Source organism: Mirounga leonina, unplaced genomic scaffold (genome assembly GCF_011800145.1).
Source record: "Mirounga leonina isolate KUSES-001 unplaced genomic scaffold, KU_Mleo_1.0 Mir_201, whole genome shotgun sequence".
NCBI lineage: Eukaryota > Metazoa > Chordata > Mammalia > Carnivora > Phocidae > Mirounga > Mirounga leonina.
In genome coordinates this window covers 9,846,635-9,870,842 of record NW_023270504.1, presented here as the reverse complement: position 1 = coordinate 9,870,842, position 24,208 = coordinate 9,846,635, and the positions used below count along the sequence as shown (strand labels likewise).

Here is a 24,208-nt window from a genome sequence, read left to right as displayed (position 1 = left end):
ACATGTAAAAATCTGTTTTATTCCAGTTCTGGGCACAAAAACTAATGGCCTTATTTTGAAGAATGGACACATTTGAGAATCTGATAAAGGCTATGATTAATTTCCCCCCAAAATGCACATACACCTAAAATTTTACACATAATTTCATAGAATCCAAATACCCCTGAATGTCATCTATGCACTCTAGTTTAAGAACTCCTATTCAAGGCGTAAACAGAATACAGAAGCACACACCTCAGAATGACAGCATTTACAAAGTTCATTTGTATATCATTTTTCTCTTTAATGTGAGTCATAATTCATTATAGATGCAAATTTTATTAACAGTGATTTCATGAGGACAATGCCCCCAAATCTAACCTGAATGATACCTTTTAGACCACAAGCATTTATAATTTATTCATATAGAAAACTTATTCTGCCTTTTATTTGGGGCCCAAAGTCCAGCCCATTCAGGGATACACTGCTATCACCCTGATGTGTGTCCATCCAGATCCTTTGTGTGCAAGCAGAGGGGCAGCATCAGGCATGCATCCACCTCTCCTGCCTGCTGTCCACCCAGAGGACTTGTACACCCAAGCTATATGTAGACGATGTGAGTCTAGCACTCCTCCAAACAGTGCAGCTTCCTGAGTGTCCCTCCTAGTGTAAACATCCTGCATTTTTATGAGAATTTATGGAAATTTTAAGAGTAATTTGAGGAAATTTTAAAGAGTAATTTGACTCCAGACTGTGTTTGCCTTATTAAGAGACCTTAAAACTTTTCCTCTTAGCCGAACAATAATAACAATGATAATAATAATGTAGCAACACTTCCAAATGTGACCAAAAACATTAATGGGACCACAGTATATTTTTTGTAATCTCTTTCTGCCACTTCATAGTAGAAGATAAAAATCTTTACATGCTGATAGTTACATTTTTCACAATATTATTTTTAATAACTTTATACTAGTTCACTGCTTGGGATACCCTAATTTAAGTAGTGTTCCTCATTTTAGAACATTTCTATTGTTTTCAACTTTTTTTTAAAGATTTTATTTATTTGACACAGAGAGAGAGAGCGCACAAGCAGGCAGAGCAGCAGGCAGGGGTAGAGGGAGAAGCAGGCTCCCGGCCAAGCAGGGAGCCCAATGTGGGGCTCGATCTCAGGACCCTGGGATCATGACCTGAGCCGAAGGCAGATGCTTAACCGACTGAGCCACCCAGGCGCCCCATGTTTTCAACTTTTAACTATTTCAGATCTAAGAAGCAAGTACAGCTAGCTGACAACCAATTCAAAATGAAAATTTTTTAAATACAAAAATGAACAAAAATGCTCCAAGATGTATACAAGTTTACAAAACTGCCTCAGAGAAACAATCTACAGATACAATGTACTCCCTATCAAAATATCAATAGCAGTTTTCACAGAACTAGAACAAATAATACTAATATTTGTATGGAGCCACAAAAGACCTCAAATAGCCAAAGCAATCTTGAGAAAGAACAAAGCTGAAGGTATCACAATCCCAAATTTTGAGATACACTACAAAACTACAGTAATCAAAATGGTACAGTGCTGGCACAAAAACAGATACAGAGATAAATGGAACAGAATAGAGAGCCCAGAAGTAAACCCACAATTATATGGCCAATTAATCTATCACAAAGGAGGCAAGACTATACAATGGGGAAAAGATGGTCTCTTCACTAAATGGTGTGAGAAAACTGTACAACACATGCAAAAGAATGAAACTGAACCACTTAAGTTATACAAAAAAAAAAAAAACAAAACTCAAAATGTATTAAGGACCTATGCCAGACCTCAAACCATGAACTCCTAGAAGAGAACATAGGCAGAATCCCTTTGACATCAGCCTTAGCAACATTTTTCTAAATAAGTCTCCTCGGGCAAAGGAAACAAAGGCAAAAATATAAACTATTGGGACTATACCAAAATGAAAAGCTTTTGCACAGCAAAGGAAACCATCAACAAAATAAAAATGCAACCTGCTGATGAGAAAAGATATTTGCAATGATGCATCTGGTAAGAGGTAAATATCCAAAATATATAAAGAACTGATACAACTTGGATTATAATAAGAATAATAATAATCCAATTTAAAAATGGGCAGAGGACCTGAATAGACATTTTTCCAAAGAACACATACAGATAGCCAACAGACACATGAAGAAGATACTCAGCATCCCTCATCATCAGGGAAATGCAAATCAAAACCACAATGAGATACCACCTCACACCTGTCAGAATGGCTAGTATCAAAAAGACAATAAATAACAAGTGTTGGCAAGGATGTGGAGAAAAGGGAACCTTCACGCACTGTTGGTGAGAATGTAAATTGGTGCAACCACTGTGGAAAACAGTATGGAAGTTCCTCAAAAAATTAGAAATAGAAATACTATATAATCCAGTAATTTTACTACTGGGTATTTACCCCAAACAAACAAACAAACGAAAAAAAACCCACTAATTCAGAAAGATATATGCACTCCTATGTTTATTGAAGCATTATTTACAATAGCCAAGATATGAAAGCAACCTAAGTGTCCATTGATAGATGAAGGAAGATGTGTGTGTGTGTCTATGTGTGTGTGTGTGTATAGAATATTACTCAGCCATAAAACAGAGTATCTTGCCATTTGTGACAACATGGATGGACCTAGAGGGTATTACCCTAAGTGAAATAAGTTAAACAGAGAAAGACAAATACCATATGACTCACTCATATGTGGAATCTAAAAAACAAAACAAGTGAACAAAAAAATGACCAAAAAAAAAAGCAGAAACAGACCCATAAATACAGAGGACAAACTGGTGTGCCAGAGGGGAGTAGGGTGGAGGTATGAGCAAGAGGGTGAAGGCGAATGGGGGATACAGGCTTCAAGTTATGAAATAAATACATCATGGAGATAAAAGGTATATAACATAGGGAATGTAGACAATAATACCATAATAGTGTTGTATGGTGACAGGTGGTAACTACACTTTGTGGTGAGCATAATGTATAGACTTGTCAAATTGCTATGTTGTACACCTGAAACTAATGTAACTTGTATGTCAACTATACTTCAATTTTAAAAACTGCCTCAGAGAAAAATGAGAGGCAATAATGATTTTGAAAAAAGTATTTGGGTAGTTTTTATTCTACCAAACTGGGTTTAGTAGCATTGCTTTAGGCAAATCATCTACAGTGAAATGAATTTCCAGTTAAAAAGTATGATACTTTCAATACAACATGAGAAAGCTAAGGGCAGAGGTAACCATGGAATTTCACGGAAAGGAAAAGTAACATTTACTTTAGCTCTGAATGATTAACAATGACTTCCCACAGACGCAATCCCGTAAGCTGAGCCTTGAAGGATGATTAAAATTTAGCCAGATAATCAAAGTGAAAAAACTAGTATTTTTTTCCATCCTCTCCTACACAATCTGTATTTCAGAGCAACCAAATGCTCTTGGTGATGAAGTAAAATTCCTCTTTAGAGAAGAGTCCCAGCCAGTACATGTGAAAGAAATTACAGAATTATACAATTAATATTTTTCAACCCTTAATGAAATAATTGATTCAGGCAGTAATCATCAGTGGATTAAACCATTAGTTGCACAATGATTGATGGTGAATTTTATAAGGGAGGGATGAGGCTGTCACCACTTGAACTCACTGATCCATCTTAACACACTAAAAGACAGAAAGATAGAGAGATGATAGAGAGATAGGCAGATAGATAATGGAAATTGAATCTAATCAAGCCACTGCAACTAATTTCCATGTATAGTAAATATTTCCTATCTTGAGTATAGAAACAGTTGGATATAGTTCTACAGTGGATATAGAAACCAGTTAAGTAACACCACAGAAGAAAAATAAATAAATATAGACTCTGGAACATTCTATTTGACAACTGACCTGGATTCTGCAAGAAAATAGCATTAATAAGAGAGAGGAGTGGGAACTGTTTTCGATTAAAAAAGAATTAGAGACTTAACCAAATTTAATATGTGGTATTTATTTGGATCATGATTCAAACAATCTAATTGTAAAAATATTTTTTGCAACAACTTGGAAATTTTTATTATGCACAGGGAATTAGATGATTCCAAGGGAATTACTACCAGTTTTGTTAGTTTGATAATGACACTGTTGTTATATAGGATATGTTCATACTTTTGAAGATGCTTATTGAAGTAGGGGTAAAATTGTATGGTATCTTGGATTTGCATTTAAATACTTCTGCAAATTAAAAAAAAGGGGTGGGGAGGAATAAATTAAACAACCAATGTTGAATACAGGAATTCTTTGTACTTTTACTTTTCCTTTTGTGATTATTTGAAATTTTTTATAATATATTTTTTAAGTTTAACCAAATGACAAATGCAGGGAGGCATGAGTTGGAGTATTGTTGACCAAGCAGAGAAAATGGCATAAGCAAGTTCTGACTCAAGAAACAACATGACTCAAGAAACAGCAGCACAAGGTAGAGTCAGGTAACAGATAACCTTGAGTGCCATGCTATGGAGCTTGGGCTTTACCCTGTAGAATATGGGCAACCAAGCAATGGTTTTAAGCAGAGATTGATGTGGTTAGATTACACTCTAGTCTAAACCATCACTCCAATAGCCCAGTGTAGAGTGGATTTCAGGAAAGCAAGCTTGAAGAAATGAAGTCCAGTCAGGAGCCTGCTGCAAAAAAAGACAAGGGATAACAAAGGATTAAAAGAGAGTGGGAGTGGGCGCCTGGGTGGCTCAGTTGGTTAAGCGACTGCCTTCGGCTCAGGTCATGATCCTGGAGTCTCAGGATCGAGTCCCGCATCGGGCTCCCTGCTCGGCAGGGAGTCTGCTTCTCCCTCTGACCCTCCCCCTCTCATGCTCTCTATCTCTTTCTCATTCTCTCTCTCAAATAAATAAAATCTTTAAAAAAAAAAATCCAAAAGAGAGTGGGAGTAAGATAGAGGGGCCAGGAATTATCCATTGGAAGGGAAAGAACAAGAATCAAAAGGTGACTTTCAACTTTCTGAAGGAGTAGCTAAGTGACTTCGATGTTGACATATGGAATTCAGGAGGAAAAGTATATTCAGAAAAAAGGGGGAGGGAGGAAATGATGAAGTTCAAGTTAAGTATGTCAAATTTGAGGTTTGTGTGGGACATCTGAGCTAGTTACACATGTACAGCTCAGGGCATCAATCACAACCAGAGCTATTCATTCAAGAATCTTCAGAATATAGACAGCAGCTAAAACCCTAAGAATGGACAAGAACATTCTACTCCATGATCCAGGTGTTGTTCTGTCACTACCCAGTATCTAGTCCAGTATCTAGCACGGTGTGGTGCTCTTAAGAAGTACTAAATAAATCATATATAAGATTGCCTAAGGAGAGCATGAAGAGTGCACAGATCAGTGAGCTCAGGGCAGAACTCTGGAGGCTCAATGCTAAAGCATGAAAGCATAAAGAGGTCCCCTGAAGGAAGTAAATAATAAGGCGCAGTTGAGAAGGAGGACAGAGACCACACAGCCACAAAAACAAATTGTCCATTCACTGGGCCAAATCGAGGTACCGATGATCTTAGCCTTCCTGAATCTCTGAGGCGAATGACCTACTTTCTCATCCTAAAAATAAAGATAAGTAGCAGCATGATGGCCAGTCAGTAGACAATACCACTATCTGTGTGACCATGACCATGTCATTTAACCTTTCTATTCTTTCCTTATTTTTAAAATGAAGCCTATGAACTATATTATCTCTAAGGTTACATTCAATTCTAAAATTCTACAAAAGCAAATCCTTTGGTTTAAAGTGTTCCGAAGATAGTAAAAGCCAAGTAACCACTTTGAGATCCATTACATTTTATGCTGGACTTCTGCTCTACTCACTCTCTGTGCTTTGCTTCATCCTCATTTCCTCTCCCACCTTTTTTTTTTCTATAAGTGGTCTCTAAACTGCTTCAGGGTGAAAGTGATGGGCCTTATATGAACATAAAAATGACCATGACATTTATGGCAACAAATAAAAGATGACAGATGAGATATGTCAGGGCCAGAATTTATTTATGCCAATATTTCACAAACATAAGAAATACTAATAGATAAGTTCCTAAAATTCTCTTTGGGGATAAAAACTAATTAATAGTGATGACCAAAATGCCATTAGCCCAGTAAGAATCATGGGAGCACATAATACTGGACCTCCTAACCTCTGGGAAGTTAGATAGATGAACCAGACCCAGCACTTGTGGAATGTGCTGGCCTCTTGTCAGCAAGCTATAAAGAGGCCCTCGCTTTTATTTGATCCGCACTTCTATATGGCTGTCATGCTCTTGGCCCAGCAAATAACTAGAAAATTAGCTCATGTTACTGAAGCAAATCCGTTAACTTTGTCTTATCTACACTAAATATGTAAATCATGTCAAACAGATTGTACTTTAATGTTGGAACCAGAAATCCATTTACAGTCATAAAACCCAGACAATGAATCTGACATTCCCAATCATATTTTATTGTTAGACATTGAGAATATCGACCACAAAATTTAGTAAAAAATGATCTGATTTCTTTTCACTTAATCTATATTAATGGCTTCACAAACCATTTTAAGAATAAATAAGAAGAGAGTTGTCATCTGAATAAGAAGTTATGTTTACTACATTAGAAAAATTATTCAAATAGACTGGAATCACCTTTCTCAAATTACTCTCGCAATCGGGTAGCTAGAGAAAACAAGTGCATTTTCAAGCTCAAAATAGACATTTGTTCATCTTGCTATCAACAATCAACACACAGGTGAGCACAGTGTGTTTTGGAAGCAACTACAGAACACAGAATAAAAATACAAAAAAAATAGGATATTCCACACATTGATGATAAAGTGGATAAATATATATTCACTGCCCAGAACAGAGACTATGCATATGATAGAGATGACCTGAGCTGAGACCAAGAGTCAGATGCTTTAACTGACTAAGCCACCCAGGTGCCCCCATATGACAGAGATTTTTAACTGGATCTGGTTCTCTACAATTCAATCAACTGGTTCCAATTTTCAAATTTTTAATGATCTTAAAAGAGTTATGTCCCCAAATGTTGATTAAGACAAATCAAATTAAACACCCTTTGGAGGGGTCATTATATAGGCAGGAAGAGAAAAACCAGGCAGGAAGACCAGGTAGATAAGTAAATGGGATGCAGATCACTGGCAACAGAAGTTGGATAGTTAAAAGTTATCAGAAACACATGTATGCATCTTTTAAAAATACACTGGCCTGGGTAATAGCCCCAGAGATTCTGACAGTGCCTGAATGTTAAATAGCCCCAGAGATTCTGACAGTGCCTGAACGTTAAAATTCTACAGGTGATTCTGATGATCAAACAGGATTAAAATCAGGGAATCTTAATCAAAAGGTAGAAGATCTGTGGAGAAAGAACACATGTGAGGTACTAGCATGTTTTTGAGGCGAGGATCTGGCCCCAGCAAGAATTTCTTACACACATGAATCTGGATCAGGAGTCAGTCCCAGGATATGAGTACTCATGCTGAACAGCAACTAAGTGTTCCTGGCTGGAAAAGGAAATGAAAGAAGAGAAGCCAAGAAAGGATAATCTTTAGAGTGCACTCCACTTATTTTCACAATCACACAAATCTTAGGCAGTTATAACAAATTGCTTCGTATGTGAGCGTCTTGCCTTGTCTCCATGTCTCCACTCCCAAAGAAAGCAAATTCTGTAGGACGAGGGAATGTGACTTATACTTTATTGGAATAGGCTGGGTATACAGAAGACATGCAATAAATTACTATAACTACTTTACTGCAAAAAAATCTCTACACCACCCCCTCCCTTTGCTCTTTGTCCTCCTCCCTGAAGTCACATGAACCAGAACAATTATTTCTCTTTTGACTTTTGCTTTCAAATATCTGAATTTATTTTTAAATTCATATAATTTTTAATTTTCTAAATTAACTGTTTTTTGATAATCTATTCACCTCCCACTTAACCTACTCATACCTCTTTCTCCACATACCAAAGGTTCCATGATTATGTGAAATCTCTATGTCAATTTATATGGCATGAACCTAGAAATTACTGATCAGGAGCTGTCAAAAAACATTTAGTCACTTCAAATTGCATTGATTTATTTCTAAATATAACATTTGAGTTCATTTTTCAAAATCTCAATGGAATCAATTCAATAAACATTTATGGATCACCTCTGATTTTTATCATAAATTTTAGTGAGTCAGATAGTCATTTATGAATTCGCTCAATAAAAAACACATTGAAATTATCACTGCAATACATTTTAAATGACTATCCATTATCATGATTAAATCCAGTATTGAGTTGGTTATTGCTTGAAACAACGAAGTACCACTACTTAAATCTATATTCCAATCACAAAGGAGAAAAAAACAAAGAATCATAACAAAAAAGATTTTTAACTCTTGAAAACTTTGTAGCAAAGTATTCAAGCACGCTGACCTTCCTCTCCGCCAGAAGTTCAGAAACTTGAATCAACTCTAGTAAAGTGATACTCTGTTCAGATGTCTTAGATTTTCCCAGTTTAAAAGCTGTCCTAAAATACTGATACTTGATCTCTCTACTACTGGAGTAGTAATCTACATAATTTAGGAAAGTTGCTAAGACTGTCATAAGCTCTAAATCCTTTTTGAAATTAACCACAAAATCCTACTTCCATCCCTCCCGTTTTCACCAGAAGTTTAACAACTCTTACTTTATTTCCAGAGATCAAAGTTTAATAAAACTGAAAAATACTTAAGACTTAAATATAACACCTTTAACTTAATGAAGACAATGTGGATATATGCTCCTTTTTTTTTCCTTCTGTATCTTGACACACTGAATATCTGCAGCATAGTTTAAAAGAAGAGGTAAAGAGAATGGTACAACAGAAAGAGATGTGAATTCACTGGAAGTCATAAGTGTTGGGTTCTAATCTTAACTTTGTTTCTAACCAAATAAAATTGCCTTGAGCACTCACTCTAGAACTCAATTTCTGCATCTATAACATAAGGAACTTCATATCAAGTTATTTTTCAGGTCTTTTCCACATCCAGGATCACAGGTATATAGAGTTATGTGTAAATTCAAGTAGAATCTGTTCAAACAAGGACTCTATAATCCACCCAGAGTCTTTTGTGTTAACTTGATAGAAAAAAAAAAAAAAACCAATCAAGTAGGCCTAATGAGGTTTGAGGAACATTCAAAGTGGTGTTTAGGTATTTTCTTAAGTACTTAGGAATCCAATATGGTTTCTTCTTACAGATGAAATCTCCATATTTAACTCAATACAAAGGCAAGGGTTGTTGCTTTCCCAAATGAAATCTCTTGTTTGTAACCTGGCATGCATTTCTTCTAATCAAAGGAGAAGCAGAATACTTGGGAATAATTAAAGGGATCTCCAATATATGCCTATGCCTTTCCTCTCTGACAAACTAGGGGTCAAATTCAGACCATTATGTTTCTTTACATACTTTTGTATTTATCTGGGAACAGCACAGAAATGTTTGAGGGAAAATGCTATAGCTACTCCCTATTCTGACTTTAATTATAGTTTTCAGGATTGCCACTGAGTTTCATCCATTTAAAAAAAAAATGCCCCACTCACATGCATATTTCCCCTGGAGGAAAAATAAATTCCTCTTATCTTCTCAAATTGTCATGATAAGTTTGTGAAACTACAGAACTATACAATTTTAAAGATAGGAAACCTTAGAGATTTTCTAACACAATTCTTATCCTAACATAAATGGTCCACCTCTTTCTCTATGATAAGACTTTTTCACTACTTTATAAGGCAGTCCTCTCCATTGTTGGGCAACTCTAGTTTTTTGAAGGCTTTCCATTTCATGGTGCTAATATGATTTTCATTTAATTGTTGGTATTTCTTTGAGAGCAACATAAAGGCAATCTACTATCTCTCCCATATGCCAGATCTTCAAATATTTGAAGACAGTTGCGATGTCCCTACGTGGGCCTCTGATTCTCCTCAAGTTTATCAGTAGGGCCTTGCAACAATTAGCCAATGACTTCTTTCAATACCACCATCAAACCACTGGCTTATTAACCATTTAAATCTATATTCTTTTTTTCCAAGGAACCACTCTCAAGAGTATCATTTTAGCCTTACATACTACTTTTACATTTATCTGTACGTTGAATCCTGATTATTTGATCAAATATGTAAGTTACCACTTCAAGATATTTGTCACCTAAAGATCTGGTGAGCACACTTTTAATGAAGTTGTCAATAAAGACAAGGGCAAGGTCAGTGTCCATATCCCAATAACACTAATCCATTAATCAATTATCTATGAGTTCAGTTGTTCTTCCTACCAAAAATCTACCTAAATATCTCATGCTCTCATTTACCCATTACCCAACATTTTTTTTTCACGACTATATAAGCAAGTTCTTCTGTAAGTTCAAATATACATTCATCTTGGACTGGAGATTTGAATTCATTGTAAGAAGTTGTTATTCTATTCTCTTTTTTTAAGATTTATTTATTTATTTGAGGGGGGCAGCAGAGGGAGAGAATCATCAAGCAGACCCCCCATTGAGTGCAGAGCCAGATGTGGGGTTCAATCTCACAACCCTGAGATCATGACCTGAGCCGAAACCAAGAATCAGACATTAACTGACTGAGCTACTCAGGCACCCCTTATTCTATTCTTTATTCCAGCATAGGCTTTCATTTCCTCTTAAGTATGCTGAAACCTCAACCTTCCAGTTTGGAAACAAAACAAGAGGAGTTCTTCCTCTGCTGTGTCAATTATTAATATTATAGTCCAGTATTATCACAGTAGATTTTTGAGAGCAAAGATCTTATTATATTTTAGTACTCACAGTGCAAACAAGATAATGTGGCATAGAAAAGGTTCCCAATAAATGTCTGTAGAATGAATGAATGCCCATGATCATTAACTCTCCTCAAGTTCATGCTTTTCTTAATAGGCCCTCACTTTGTACCCTTCTATCTTTGATACTTACCCCTTTAAATTCTGAGTTTATCAAAGAGTTCCAGATATAGTTACACTTTTATTTAACTTCTTTTCTTTCTCAGCAGGATTATTCTCAATTATATAGTCAGAATTACAATTTTAGAGCATCTCATCCTTCGTGAGCTATATTTCTTCTTTATAATCTCTGTACAAGGAATTATAAATCAGGCAACATTCATGCTTAATTGGTATTTTCAGTACAATTTTTTTGTTTCTTCCTCCATTCTTTATGTTTCAGCTTCAAAACATTTAGGCTTCTAACACTAGAAAAGATAAAAATAATAATATAAATTTGTTCTTTTGTATCTTTAAAGCTTTTATATTTACTTGCAATGTGCTAACTCCTTAAATTAATCTGTAGAATGATTTAAAATCTTAATACTTACTAAACAATAAACAAGAAAATAAAAACTTATTCTAAGGAATTTAAATACTGAACCTAAAATACACATTAGCTTTCAAAAGCAGGCATATTATAACTGATCCTTTAAAATCATACTTAGTAATTTAAATTATAATAATGCCTCAGTTATATATCAAGTGTTTTCCAAACCTCAGCCATCTGAAATGGCTGTGACACCCAGTTCTAGCCCCTCATGTCTTGCTGCCTTTCTACCAAAGAGGAAACATCTTGAGCAGCTAATTAATAAAATGAATAGCATTTAAAAACAGAAATCTCCAAAAAGACCAAAAACCATTCATAACTCTACATGACCATGCAGCTCATAAGAGGAGGGTCATCAGGGGTGCCTGGGTGGCTCAGTCAGTTAAGCGTCCTACTTTTAATTCGGCTCAGGTCATGATCTCAGTGTCCTGGGATAGAATCCTGCACTGGGCTCCATGCTCAGCAGGGCGTCTGCTTGAGATTCTCTCTCCCTCTCCATCTCCCCCCCAACCCCACCCACATTCTCTCTCATTCTCTCTAAAATAAATAAATTAATTAAAAAAAAATAAAATGAGGGGGGCCATCACTTGCTGAGTGTGGATCTAATGGCCAAGTCAACAGGCACTAAGCTCAGAAGCACGGAAAACTCGGTGGAGAAAGGCAGAGAGACGATAAGATAGGGGAAGTGGGAAGGTAGAGAAAGTATCAAAAGAGAGAAGCAGAGGAAGTTTAATGCAATTACTACAAGCAGACAGAAAAAAAGAGAGTCATATACCCTAGGCAGTCCTTGGGTCTCAAGAGATGACAGCCTGGAACAATAATTCATATCCTTAATGATGACTCTGGACCACCAATGGATGTTTAACCCTGACCAAACATATTATCAATTAACAAATGTTTTCTGTGAAAGAAAACATATTTGTATGTTTTTTGTCACCCTCCCCTAAAGGTTTAAAAATTAGCAATAGGCAGGTAAGCTTATATTTGTGCCACAATTCTCTCAGCAAAACACTAAAAAGCTGTCCTTTCATCAGAATTCAAATTAATTTAAAAATTAATAAGACAATTGTATAGTAGCTATACCTCTACAAACATCTGGAAATCTTTTTTTTTTAAAGATTTTATTTATTTATTTGAGAGAGAATGAGAGAGAACACATGAGAGGGGATAGGGTCAGAGGGCAAAGCAGACTCCCTGCCGAGCAGGGAGCCCGATGCGGGACTCGATCCAGGGACTCCAGGATCGTGACCTGAGCCGAAGGCAGTCGCTTAACCAACTGAGCCACCCAGGCGCCCAAACATCTGGAAATCTTATTGACACCAACTACTACTATTTTCAAGTAGAAAATCACTCCCAGGGCCTCCCGGGTGGCTCAGTCGTTGAGCGTCTGCCTTCGGCTCAGGTCATAATCTCAAGGTCCTGGGATCAGGCCCAGCATCAGGCTCCCTGCTCAGCGGGAAGCCTGCTTCTCCCTCTCCCACTCCCCCTGCTTGTGTTCCCTCTCTTGCTGTGTCTCTCTCTGTCAAATAAATAAATAAAATCTTTACTTTTTTATTTTTTTATTTTTTTATTATGTTATGTTAAATAAAATCTAAAAAAAAGAAAAAGAAAACCACTCCCATTTCATCACAAACAGTAAGAGAAAATGTAGTTTCAAATAGAGAACAAAGTGCAATTCAGTGTCTTGAATCCCTCAGAAAATCAGTTTCTCACAAACTTCAGCGTTATTTTATATATGACTTACTGATCACAAATTTTATTAACCAGATTTTAAACAAACCTGATTTTAAATCACCTTGGAAAAGCTCCATGTTAAGGCTCAAATTCTCCCATAGTTAATCAGAAAATGCTGGGGAAAAGGAAAGAATAAGAAACTAAAAGATAGCTTTTCTTTCCTCCAGGATATACAAAGAATCACTTATATCTCAGCCAAATATATTTAGAATATTGGCAGCTCAAATTGGCATGATTGACACAAGTAGGTAACACTCAAAACAAACCCAGGGCTAGGGAAAATTGTATCATAAGCAGTTTTGTGATCCATTTTTTCCCTTCTGTAAAACAGGTAAGAGAATGCTCAAAGATATCACACATAGTCATTTACATACAGTATCATTTTATGGAATTTTCCAAGGTGTTAATTAAAAGTTTTAATGAATGTTAATCATCTGTCAATTTCATTGGCAATCTCTGTTCAACCATATGCTTCTCTTTTACACCTGTAAGTTTTTTTAAAAACCATTACTTTAAATTGTTTTACTTCCTTAACATGATATTTGTATTAATATTTAGGAAACAAAACTTCTGCAATCCTATACAGCAATGTTCTATAGCTCATTTATGTATTTCCTAACTTCCTTAAATAAGGTATGAGTATGTAGGATTTGCATGATCATTATACTTCCAAGTGAGGATCTAAAAATCTTTATTCCTTTTAAAAATATCTTTATTCTTTCAAAGTTAAACTGGTTTTATGCCCAGGAAACAATTCTGAGCCAGAAAATTAAACATGGCATTGCATCCTAGAACCCTAGAAATGAAATTCCATCTCATTAAATCACTATACAACTTTTGCTACCTTCATCTTTCTCTGGTTCATATGTTTTTACATTCAATCCTTCATTCATACATTTTTATTTACTGAGCACTTGGAAGTACTGGGCATACAGCAATGAACAGAACATGCAAATATTTCTCTCCTCAGTGAGCTTACCTTCTAGTTGAGGGAGGCAAGAAAACTAAGAAAATGGATAGTAAATTCAAAATGGTAATTAGAGCTGCAAAGAAAAACAAACCAGGAAGTTGAGAAAGGGAAGAGAGGAGGTTAGTGAGTTCTTGAAGAGGGGTGGAAAGGCTGTTGAATTTTGAGGTAGGGTGGCCAGAGAAGGACTCACTAAGAAAATACATTTGAGTAAAGACCTACAGAAGGAGAGACAGCAAGGCATGCAGGTATCTGGAGGAAGAGTATTTTATGCAGCAGGAGCAGCAAGTGCCAAAGCGCAGGGTGGGAGAGTGTGAGGAGTATTTGAGGAACAAGCATCAAGTGTGGATGGACCAGACTAAACAAAAGAGAAGGTATTAGGCTAGGAGGTCCGAAAGGAAGGACAATAACAAATATGACGGCCTTGTAGGCCACAGTAATATCGTGGCTATTGATTCATAAGAGAGATGGCACCATGAAGGCTTTGAACAGAGGAGAAACATGATCTGTCTACAGTTTTAAATGGTCACTCTGACTGTCTGTTAAAAATTGGCTAGAGATGGGCAATGGTGTTAGCAGGGACACCAGTTAGGAGGCTACCGAAATAATCCAGATGAGAGATGACGATAGCTTGAACTCAAATGGTAGCTAAAAAAGTGGTAAGAAGCAGTCAGAATTTGGATATATTTTAAAGGTAGAAAAGGCAAGATTCCTGAGAGACTAGGATATTAAAGAAAGAACAGCATAAGGATGATTTCAAGGATTTCTCCTGGACAACTGAAAGAATGTAGTTGCCATAACTGAGATAGAAAAGACTGTAGGAGTGCTCGCTTCAGCAGCACATATACTAAAATTGGAACGATACAGAGAAGATTAGCATGGCCCCTGCGCAAGGATGACACGCAAATTTGTGAAGCGTTCCATATTTAAAAAAAAAAAAAAAGAAAGAAAGAAAGAAAAGAAAAGACTGTAGGAGAAGCAGGGGGAAAGCAGGAGTTCATTTTTGTACCTATTATATAAAATTGCCTATTAAACATTCAGTGACATTTGTCAACTAGGCAGTTGGATATAGGAGTTTAAAGTTCAGAGGAGCTTGGTGTCCAAATATATATTTAGAAGTCATCAGTGTACATAGGACATTTAGAGCCATTAGACTGGATGAACAAAGATTTTTGTTTTGATACAAATGAGAAGAGGTCCAAGAATTAAGCCCTAGGGCACGCCAATGTTTAGAGATTACAGTGATGAAGATGGACCAAATAAAGAAAAAAGCTGATGATGCAGGAGACAGAAAGGATATGGATGGAGTAATGTATGAGCCGGCCAGAGGAAATAGACTGTAGGATGTTGTGCACAGGGGGAGGAGTGAGCCTTTACTAAGACCAGTGACACTGCATACACAGGAAAGAGGAGAAGGCAGAGTATACGCCAGTGGGTACATAGCTATGGTGACAGAAGTTTTGAGAATCCTCTTCTTGTTCATTTAACTTTCTAGGAGAAATGGGATGTAAGACCATGAGCTGAGATTGTGGATGGGAGAGGAGGCATGACAAGTGTAATGAGTGTAAGAAAAAAAGAAGGAAAGTGGGTTCTCCCGGCCACAGCAAGCCAGGCTCTCCTCCACCACTGGGCCCCAGCAAATGTTAGTCTTTCTCCCATGAAACCTGTTCTCCTGGATCATCACACAGATTCTTCCTTCTTATCATTCAGATTTCAACTCAAATGTCATCGTCTTCCCTGATTACCCCAACCAAAGCAGATCCTGGGAACTACTCTTGATCATACTCTGCTATTTCTTCTTATTCTTTATAAAGTATCATATTTCTTTATTAATAGTTTATTTTCTGTCATGCTCACTAGATTGTAAGCTCCTTGAGGGCAAGGGCTGTCTAGTTTGTTCACTGCTTTAGCTCCAATGCCAAAAATAGTGCATGGCACCTAGTAAGAACCTCATTGACCAACTTATGGGCTATATTTGTTGCTGAAACCATATACAGGAACTCTGAAACTAGTTATAACCTCTTTTGGGACATGACTTGAACTAACCTCTAGTTATTTCACTGAGACAACAATTCTGTTTTCAAATTCCACCAAAAACACTACCAGTAATAGGGACTCTACTTCTGTTTTTCTTTTCATTTTCTCTATTGTAGATTATTTTTGTCTCTTTAAATGTTGCTAAATATAACCTAAAGAAAATAATGGGAATTTTCTGACATTCTGCAAATAAGTACATTAACCCGGACCATAGTCAACATCTAGGTTCAACTCTTCACCTTGGAGCAGCTTGAGGAACATAGACATGAGCACTTAACCAACTTGTTTCTCAGGGGAGCTGAATGTCCTACTTCTTTCTTAAGAAAAAGAGCTATTTTTCTGAGAGAGTGAGTGAGTGAATCACTACCAGTTGTAATAAGTGTAAGTATCAATTATTTTAGAAATGGTGAATTAAGTTTATATGATTTTAAAAGTTACTTTTCCTTTAGGGCACATTACTTATTTGATTCAAATGGATGACACTAGCAAAACATTCATTTACAAAAAGCTATCCTCATCACACACTTCCCTAAATGCAAGTTTAATAATTTATATTATTTTTGTTTTATTTCAGGGCAAATATAAAGAGAAGATAACCTCCTTATGGCTCATTATGCAGCATTTTCATGAGAAGGAAGCCAACGAATTCAAGAGGACACTGTGTTAATATAAGCCATGACTAACATGCTCTCTTCTTAGCCACGTCTCAGGATTGCATTTACACAAAGTGGCAGAGTTGGCTCTGCTGGTTTTGAATGTACGTCCCCTTTTATGGAAGATATCAACAGGGATTTTTTTTTTCCATGGCTGGAGGTCTTTTCCTCATCTAAATATTAAAGTCTGATAAGTCTTTCCAACTTACTGGAGCATAATCATGCTTGCTACTTGTTAATTAGGATCAGGGTGATAACTATTAAAAGTTGAAAGAGTTTCCTGGTGGTTGCAACAAGTTTCAACATGATCCCAAGCTTTGTCAATAACCACAAGGGGAAAAAGAAAGCAAAAGGAAAATGTCTCTCTAGAGTCCCTCATTTCTGAGAGAAGGGTGAATGCTACTGCTATTATATCACTCTCATTTGAAAGCTATCTTAATACCAAAGGAGGACAAATGGTGGACCAAGCCATGTTCAGAGTGGAGGATACAGCCCAGCCAGAGAGCCAGGAGATCTGGGTTCTATGACCAATTCTCCTACTTATTTAGGTGACCCTCAATTTCCTCCAGTGGGTTTGGAGTAAGAATTAAAGATGTCCCAGTTTTAAAATTCTATTTCGACAGGCCAATTTAAAATCTTGAAAAAAATTCTGCAAAACACTCCTCAAAGGCTGGGCATTATAGTTTGTCTTTTTTTACTAGGCAAATACTCAGTATTTTGATAGCTAGTATTGGAATGCCACTTTTCAATGACAGAATGTTTGAGCTCTCACATACATTATCTCATTTAGGCCTCTGAGCAATCTTGCAAAATGCGCTGCAACTGCTTCCTTCACAAACTAGGAAAGAAAGAGAATGAGGGCAGAAAAGAGACCAAGTGACTTGCATAAAGTCAGAATGGAGGTTCCACACCCAGAAATACTTGTCCCTATCACTTCACTTGGAATTATAACTCATCGGTACAAGCCCACGTCTAGAGACCAGCTACTATATAGAGAACAGAAACAAGCAATAAATACAGAGAGAATTAAAAAAAAAATCTCTGAGAAAAGAAAGATTACAAATGGCTCCCATGAACTCAGATAATATATCACATTACTTTACCACATTGGGTTTTTTCCCCACCATTTAATTCACTGTTCTTCAGAGAAGTCAGTCTAAAATAAATTTGTCTGCAGTGGCAAATTTCCTAAAACAAATATTAAACACGGCTACTGGGATTTCTGTAGCATGTTATCAAAATAATGAGTTATAAATACTCAATTTATATACCACATACCTATTAACAAAAAGAAAATATACACATTATCCCCTAGGCCTGAACTAAAATTTATATTGACATTAGTCGAGGAAAAAAAAAAAAAGAAAACAAGGAGCAGAATCTTGGGAGAGTTCAAGTATAAAGGTCACAGGAGGTACTGTCAACACTCAAAGGTACCGTCAGAAACCTTATTCCAAACTGTAGAACAACCAAAACGAATATAACCCAAAAGCAGACCTTGTGGGGTTTTTTCCCCCCAGGGGTTATAACTTGCAGAACTAGTGCCATTCCAGCTGAAAACGATAAAGTTTGAACTTTATCAAAAGGTATACAGCATATAAAAAAGATCATAAACCCATCAATAAAAATAATTGTAAGTCTAGCTGCACTGCTGCTCTGTATTTCACCAAATCAAGGAAGGAACAACTAACATCTACTGGAATGTTACAGTTTACAAAAGGTGTTCATGCAACTGACTCATTTTAATGCTCACAAAAATCCTATGCGTTAAACCCCATTTTGCAGGTGAAGAAAGGGAAATTCAGAGAAATTAAGTGGCCTGAGACAAAAACCCAGATGATGGCTTTAGATTCTCTCCCTCCCAGGCTATTTTTGAAGCAACAATACAAAAAAACAGGTGGGGTGTCTTATAGGACTAATGGACAACATATATTTAAGCCATTAAGAACTAGGGGGCGCCTGGGTGGCTCAGTTGGTTAAGCGACTGCCTTCGGCTCAGGTCATGATCCTGGAGTCCCCGGATCGAGTCCCACATCGGGCTCCCTGCTCGGCGGGGAGCCTTCTTCTCCCTCTGACCCTCCTCCCTCTCATGCTCTCTGTCTCTCATTCTCTCTCTCTCAAATAAATAAATAAAATCTTTAAAAAAAAAAAAAAAAGAACTAGGAGTAGTCTTGTAAGAATAATACGTAGAACTTTCCTAGAAAGGCAATTTTTATTGCCCTTCTCCACTCAATATCCAATATGTAATAAGAGCTGATTTAGGGATTTAAAGTACAAGAAAAACAGAAAAGAGGGAGGAAGGAAGGACAAAAGGAGAAAAGTAGAAATAGAGGAAGGATAAACTTCCTAACTTAGCTAAATAAGTGGATTCTCTTCTCTGGACTAGAGACTGTGACAGCAATATGCAATTGTACAGAGTAGGTTAAAGAGTAATGTCTTAAAATTTAAACCAAAAAATCTGTAATTGAAATTTACATAGAAATACTGAGATAAAGAAAACTGCTAAAATCTATTAAAACTGCTAAGATCCCATTGTACGCTCAAAAAAGTTGTCTGTGGTAAACTCATGGCAGAAACAAAGGTTATTTACAAAGCAAATCAAACTTAATTCAAATTTAAAGAAACTGATAGCTAATTCAAACTAATCCAAACCTTATTTTTAGTATATACATTAATTTGAATTTTCCCCAGTAGTCACCTCACTAGGAAAATTTATTCTATTTCTTAATCCTCAAGAAATGGCAATTCCCTAAATAATTTGAGTTTTCAAATTATCTGCAATAAGATAAAATAGTACTCAGCTATTTTCTCTTAATCCAACATTCTTTGTTGAACCTACTTTTGCTTATATCAACCCTTCTAACATTATTCCTTACGATGGAGCATTCCGAGGAACTTTGGGGGTATGAAAGTGAGGGATTTGGACATAGGCATACCTGAAATCCCTCTAACATGAAAATGATATGAGCTGGTGAATAATCACTTTATTATTAAGTAAGTCTCCAAAATGATAGTCTTTTAAAAATTTGTTACTATGTATGTTAGTCATGAAATTCTCTTTGTATATATAACTGGCTGTTTCTTACTGTTAATCTACAGAATGATCTATTTGCAAGCAACTGCACCAGTCCACAAGTGGCCAGACTGGTCTTAAAGAGCCAACAAATAAGTTCAGATGCAGAAACTCCCTGAAATAAATTTTATTGTTATGAAAATTGAGGCAACCTCTGACCAATATTAAGCAGAAAAAAAATTAAATCTACATTTAAAATATTAGGCCCTGGAAATATTGAAATTATAATCTGAAAAAGTCAAAAAGACATATTATTTTTCCATTTGAACACCTTATCTTAGCTCGGAATTAATGGTTTTGAAAGACTGCCTTTTTCATAATTTGGAAAGAGCAGGCACACACCAAGCTATAAAAATGGACACATTTTTGTACGTCTGTTATAATAGATGAACACAAAAAGCCTTGAAATACATTGTGATTATGCAAAGTATAACTTATAAATTAATGTAACATATTTTAAAACTATTTTAAACCTTGACAGGAAAGTAAGTATGGTCCTTCAAGTAACTGAACTTAAGAAACTAGGTACTCATCTTCCTGTTACTACCATTGCTTAAAACACTTTTGGAGCTTAACACTTTTCTCATCCTCCAATTAACAACGGACCCAAGAAAACAGATCTGTTACCTGAGCACCACAATTTGTACTGCCCTCCACACCCACTCCCCTTTTGACTACCTGCCTGTTTTATTAACCAGACTTGGCTCAGATACATCTTTTGACTATTTTGAAATACAACACCTCTCTTCCAAGTTAAAAAATTTGCCCACTGAGGTCATCAAGAGAGTATATTGCAGCCTCTACGTCAGTTCCAATGGAGGTGCTCCCAGAATATTCTGAGCAGCTTCACTATCACTGAAAGATGTATATAGCTTTGAAAGTGACCGTGCTGAATTAGAGTCAACACTCTTTTATATAAAAATTTATGGTTTTAAAAAACTGAAGTAGTTTCTAGTCATCTGATTTATAAATGTATCTTAATAAGTAAAAATACAAACAAAACATTTTTAGTCATTCTACTTCATCCAGACATATACACTGAGGATCAACAGTTTCTCTAAAAATGTGGAAAAAAAAAATAGCCAGAATTAACCTGAAGACTTTTTGGGCAAGGGAACTATTTAAACTGACAATAAAAGTTGGACAAAGTGATCAACTTTGTTAAGTAAGCCTACTGGGAGGAAATATCAAATGAAAGTAGAAAGAATATAGCCTGTCAAGACAGAAGTCACTGAGGTCTTTTCCCTCCCTGTATTACAGAAAAACATCCATTTAAGGAGGTGCACCCTTTTATCTCTCTCTCTAATACTCAATTTATCTCTCTTCATCTGACAAATTCATATTATTCCAGACAACCAAAATATCTAAATTTGGGTGAGTAGCATATCCTCCACTGTCCTATTTTGAGATTTGGCTACTTGTAATTCAATCCACCATATTTGGAATTATATCTAGAACCAGGAGATTCTAATCTATTGACTTCTCAACATGCACACATGACCCAAACAACTATGTAAAAGTCAATGGAGAAATAAAGAATAATATATTGAGATAGGCAAAAAAGATATTTAGTCAGATTTTGCATCAAGTTTATATATCCTTTATTTTTTTGAGATTTTATTTATTTATTTATTTGTTTGTTTGTTTGTTTATTTATTTATTTATTTTAACTTGAGAGACAAAGAGAGCACGAGTGGAGGGGAGGGGCAGAGGGAGAAGGACAAGTAGGCCTGACGTGGGGTTTGATCCCAGGACGCCGGGGATCATGACCTGAGCCAAAGGCAGACACTTAAACGACTGAGCCACCCATGCGCCCCAAGTTTATATACCCTTTAGATTTCCGAAGAATATGGATAGTATTGAAAGAGCCATTTTATCTGGATGCATAGTATCAAACTTGCTGAAAAGGAGACAAGAGAAGGATGGCTTGCTATATTATCATGGTACACTTCAAATTTTCAGTGAGATTGTTTATCTGAATAAATTCACCAATAATGTCCAGCAAAACAGGTAAATTTCATAAGACTATGAGTAAAACAGATTACTGTTAAAAGTGTCATTATCAACAAAAAGACTAATGGCCCTTCAAACTAAAACTACTGTCTTCTATATGTTCTAACTCCCAATCTGTTCCTAAATGGTTTCATAATGAAATAAAAAGTGGTTGTTTGCAAAAGCAGTAGATTTGGAGGACACTAAATGAATTACAGTTTTCAAAGTGAGCATTCTAAAATGAGTTCACTAGTAGCTAACCAGAAACCAGATGACTTCAAACTACTGAAAACCACCAGTAATGCTCACAAAAGACTTAAACATTTCAATGAATCCTTTTACTATATTCTGCACTTAAGATTCACATTACAGCATAACTTTTCAATAAGTTACCATTTTAAAGTTTTAAATAAATTCTTTTTTCTTTCACACCTGTGACACAGAGATGTATTTCTAAGTTTTTTTTCCCTCTGTCTATTCCAAATCAACATTTAAAAAAAAAGACATAATGAATCTGATATTCTATTGCAATTAAACAGTGGTCATTTCCATTTTGCAAGCAAGATGTCCAAGATAAAGAGATAAAGTGACAACCCCTTAAACGTATTGAAGTCACTGTTGACTTTAGAACTCAGAACCTCTAGATCCTGGATATGGAAGATAATTTGATGTTAATTTCTCACATATGTAACACAGTTCTTGCTGTTACATGGAGCACAGACTCTTTATAACAAATACCCTACAGATCTTTAATTGGTAGTTAGGAAACATGCTTTTCCTAATCATCGAGTCTCTTTTAAGTATTATATTTTTAAATACTCATTTAGGGAAACTAATGAGGTGAGATATGAGAGGGATAAAGAAGGTATGTTGTTTTCAAAATTAAAAATTTCAGGACATCAGTCCAGCAGGCATAAAGCAACATAAAACAAATAACTAGATAATCAAACAATAAAAGCAAACTAGAAATAATATGAAGGCTTTTTTAGAAACTATTATTGCACATATGCAATAATTACTTCCATCAAGACTTTTATTATACATTTGTTTTTATTGAATCATAATGCACAAGTGCATGGTATTGTTTAAACACATTCACCACATACCCCATAACAGAATATGATGACAATATGTATTAAGGATAATACAGAAAATGTGGCTAAATGCGTTCTGTATTATGGTTCCATAATACAGCATGCAAATGGTTCTGACTAAGCAGACACAGGAGACAGTCGTTAGTGCGCACGCTGTGAATGTATATTATGAATAATGCATAAAACTTGACTAAATCCTAATGAGTCCATTGACATCCTATGGGGTCCAAAGGAGACTCAGATCCCAAAGCATGGCCCTGGCACATTTCTATCCACCAATCATTATAAAAAACAATACCATGAAAACAAAGGACATTAAACAACATGAATGTACTCTCATTCTAGGTAAAGCTTTTGAAATAAGCACAAAAATTAGAAGAAACTTTGAAAGGAGAACTAAAAGTCCATCTTACATCATCACCCCACTTACAGTTTTTCAAAATTATCTATTGCAATTTAAATGGGACAAAAGCTGCAGTTGAAGGTTTGATGTTATTTCTTTTCTCTGGTTTTCTTCAGGGAGGTGCTATTACAAGGAAGATCTAAGCAATCCCTAAGAAAAGTGACCAAACTCTTAGACCATGGTGGTAGAAAGTCTTCCTGCTTTGAATGAGAAATGCTTACAAAATGAATTATAGCCAATTAAATAAGGAAATAGATATAATGTGTCTGAAAGCAGTCTTTATGGTAGAAACTCCTTAAAATTCCAGTTTTTACACAGCTTTATAAAGAATCAAAAAGAATACCATGAACATGTCACATGCAGCACATAAAAAAAAAAAAATCAGTGTTCCCCCACCCCGCAATAGCCATTAAATACTCTTAACAACTGAGTCCTTGAAAAGGGAAACCATGTCTATTACCCCTAGATGGGTGTACCCCAAGACAAACACCTATACAGACAAGTTCAGTGTGTTCACTGAGCCAAAAATGCAGAGCTGAGCAAGCTGTGCCTGAGATGCACAAATTAAGTATGTGACAGAAGCTTGTACACCCAAGCCTCTCCTTGGAGTAGGAGTGGGAAAGCAAGGACAGCTGCTCCTTCGTGGTGCTCCCAGGGGCGGGTGGGAAATGGGCACTCTGGGAACACATCCCCGGAGAACAGTGAAGAGGCAAGGGCCGGCCACTTGGGGAAGCAGCAGGCCAAGAAAAACCCTCATTCTCAGAAAACATGCAAGAGCAAAAGGCTGAAGTGGGAGCGGGAGTTAAAGTTCTGGGGATGGAGTTCTTGACAATTTGCCTGGCTCCTTGACGTT

At 36.2% G+C, this 24,208-nt stretch overlaps 1 protein-coding gene and 1 non-coding gene across 5 annotated transcripts in view; one reads left to right on the top strand and one right to left on the bottom strand.

The window, feature by feature from the left end:
* The window catches only part of SOX5 (SRY-box transcription factor 5), a 1,007,739-nt gene that overhangs the window by 955,107 nt on the left and 28,424 nt on the right, over window positions 1-24,208 (bottom strand). The window lies entirely within an intron of this gene.
* LOC118025838 lies at window positions 14,927-15,033 on the top strand. Its single transcript, XR_004683400.1, has one exon. It is a non-coding gene; the product is annotated as a U6 spliceosomal RNA (small nuclear RNA).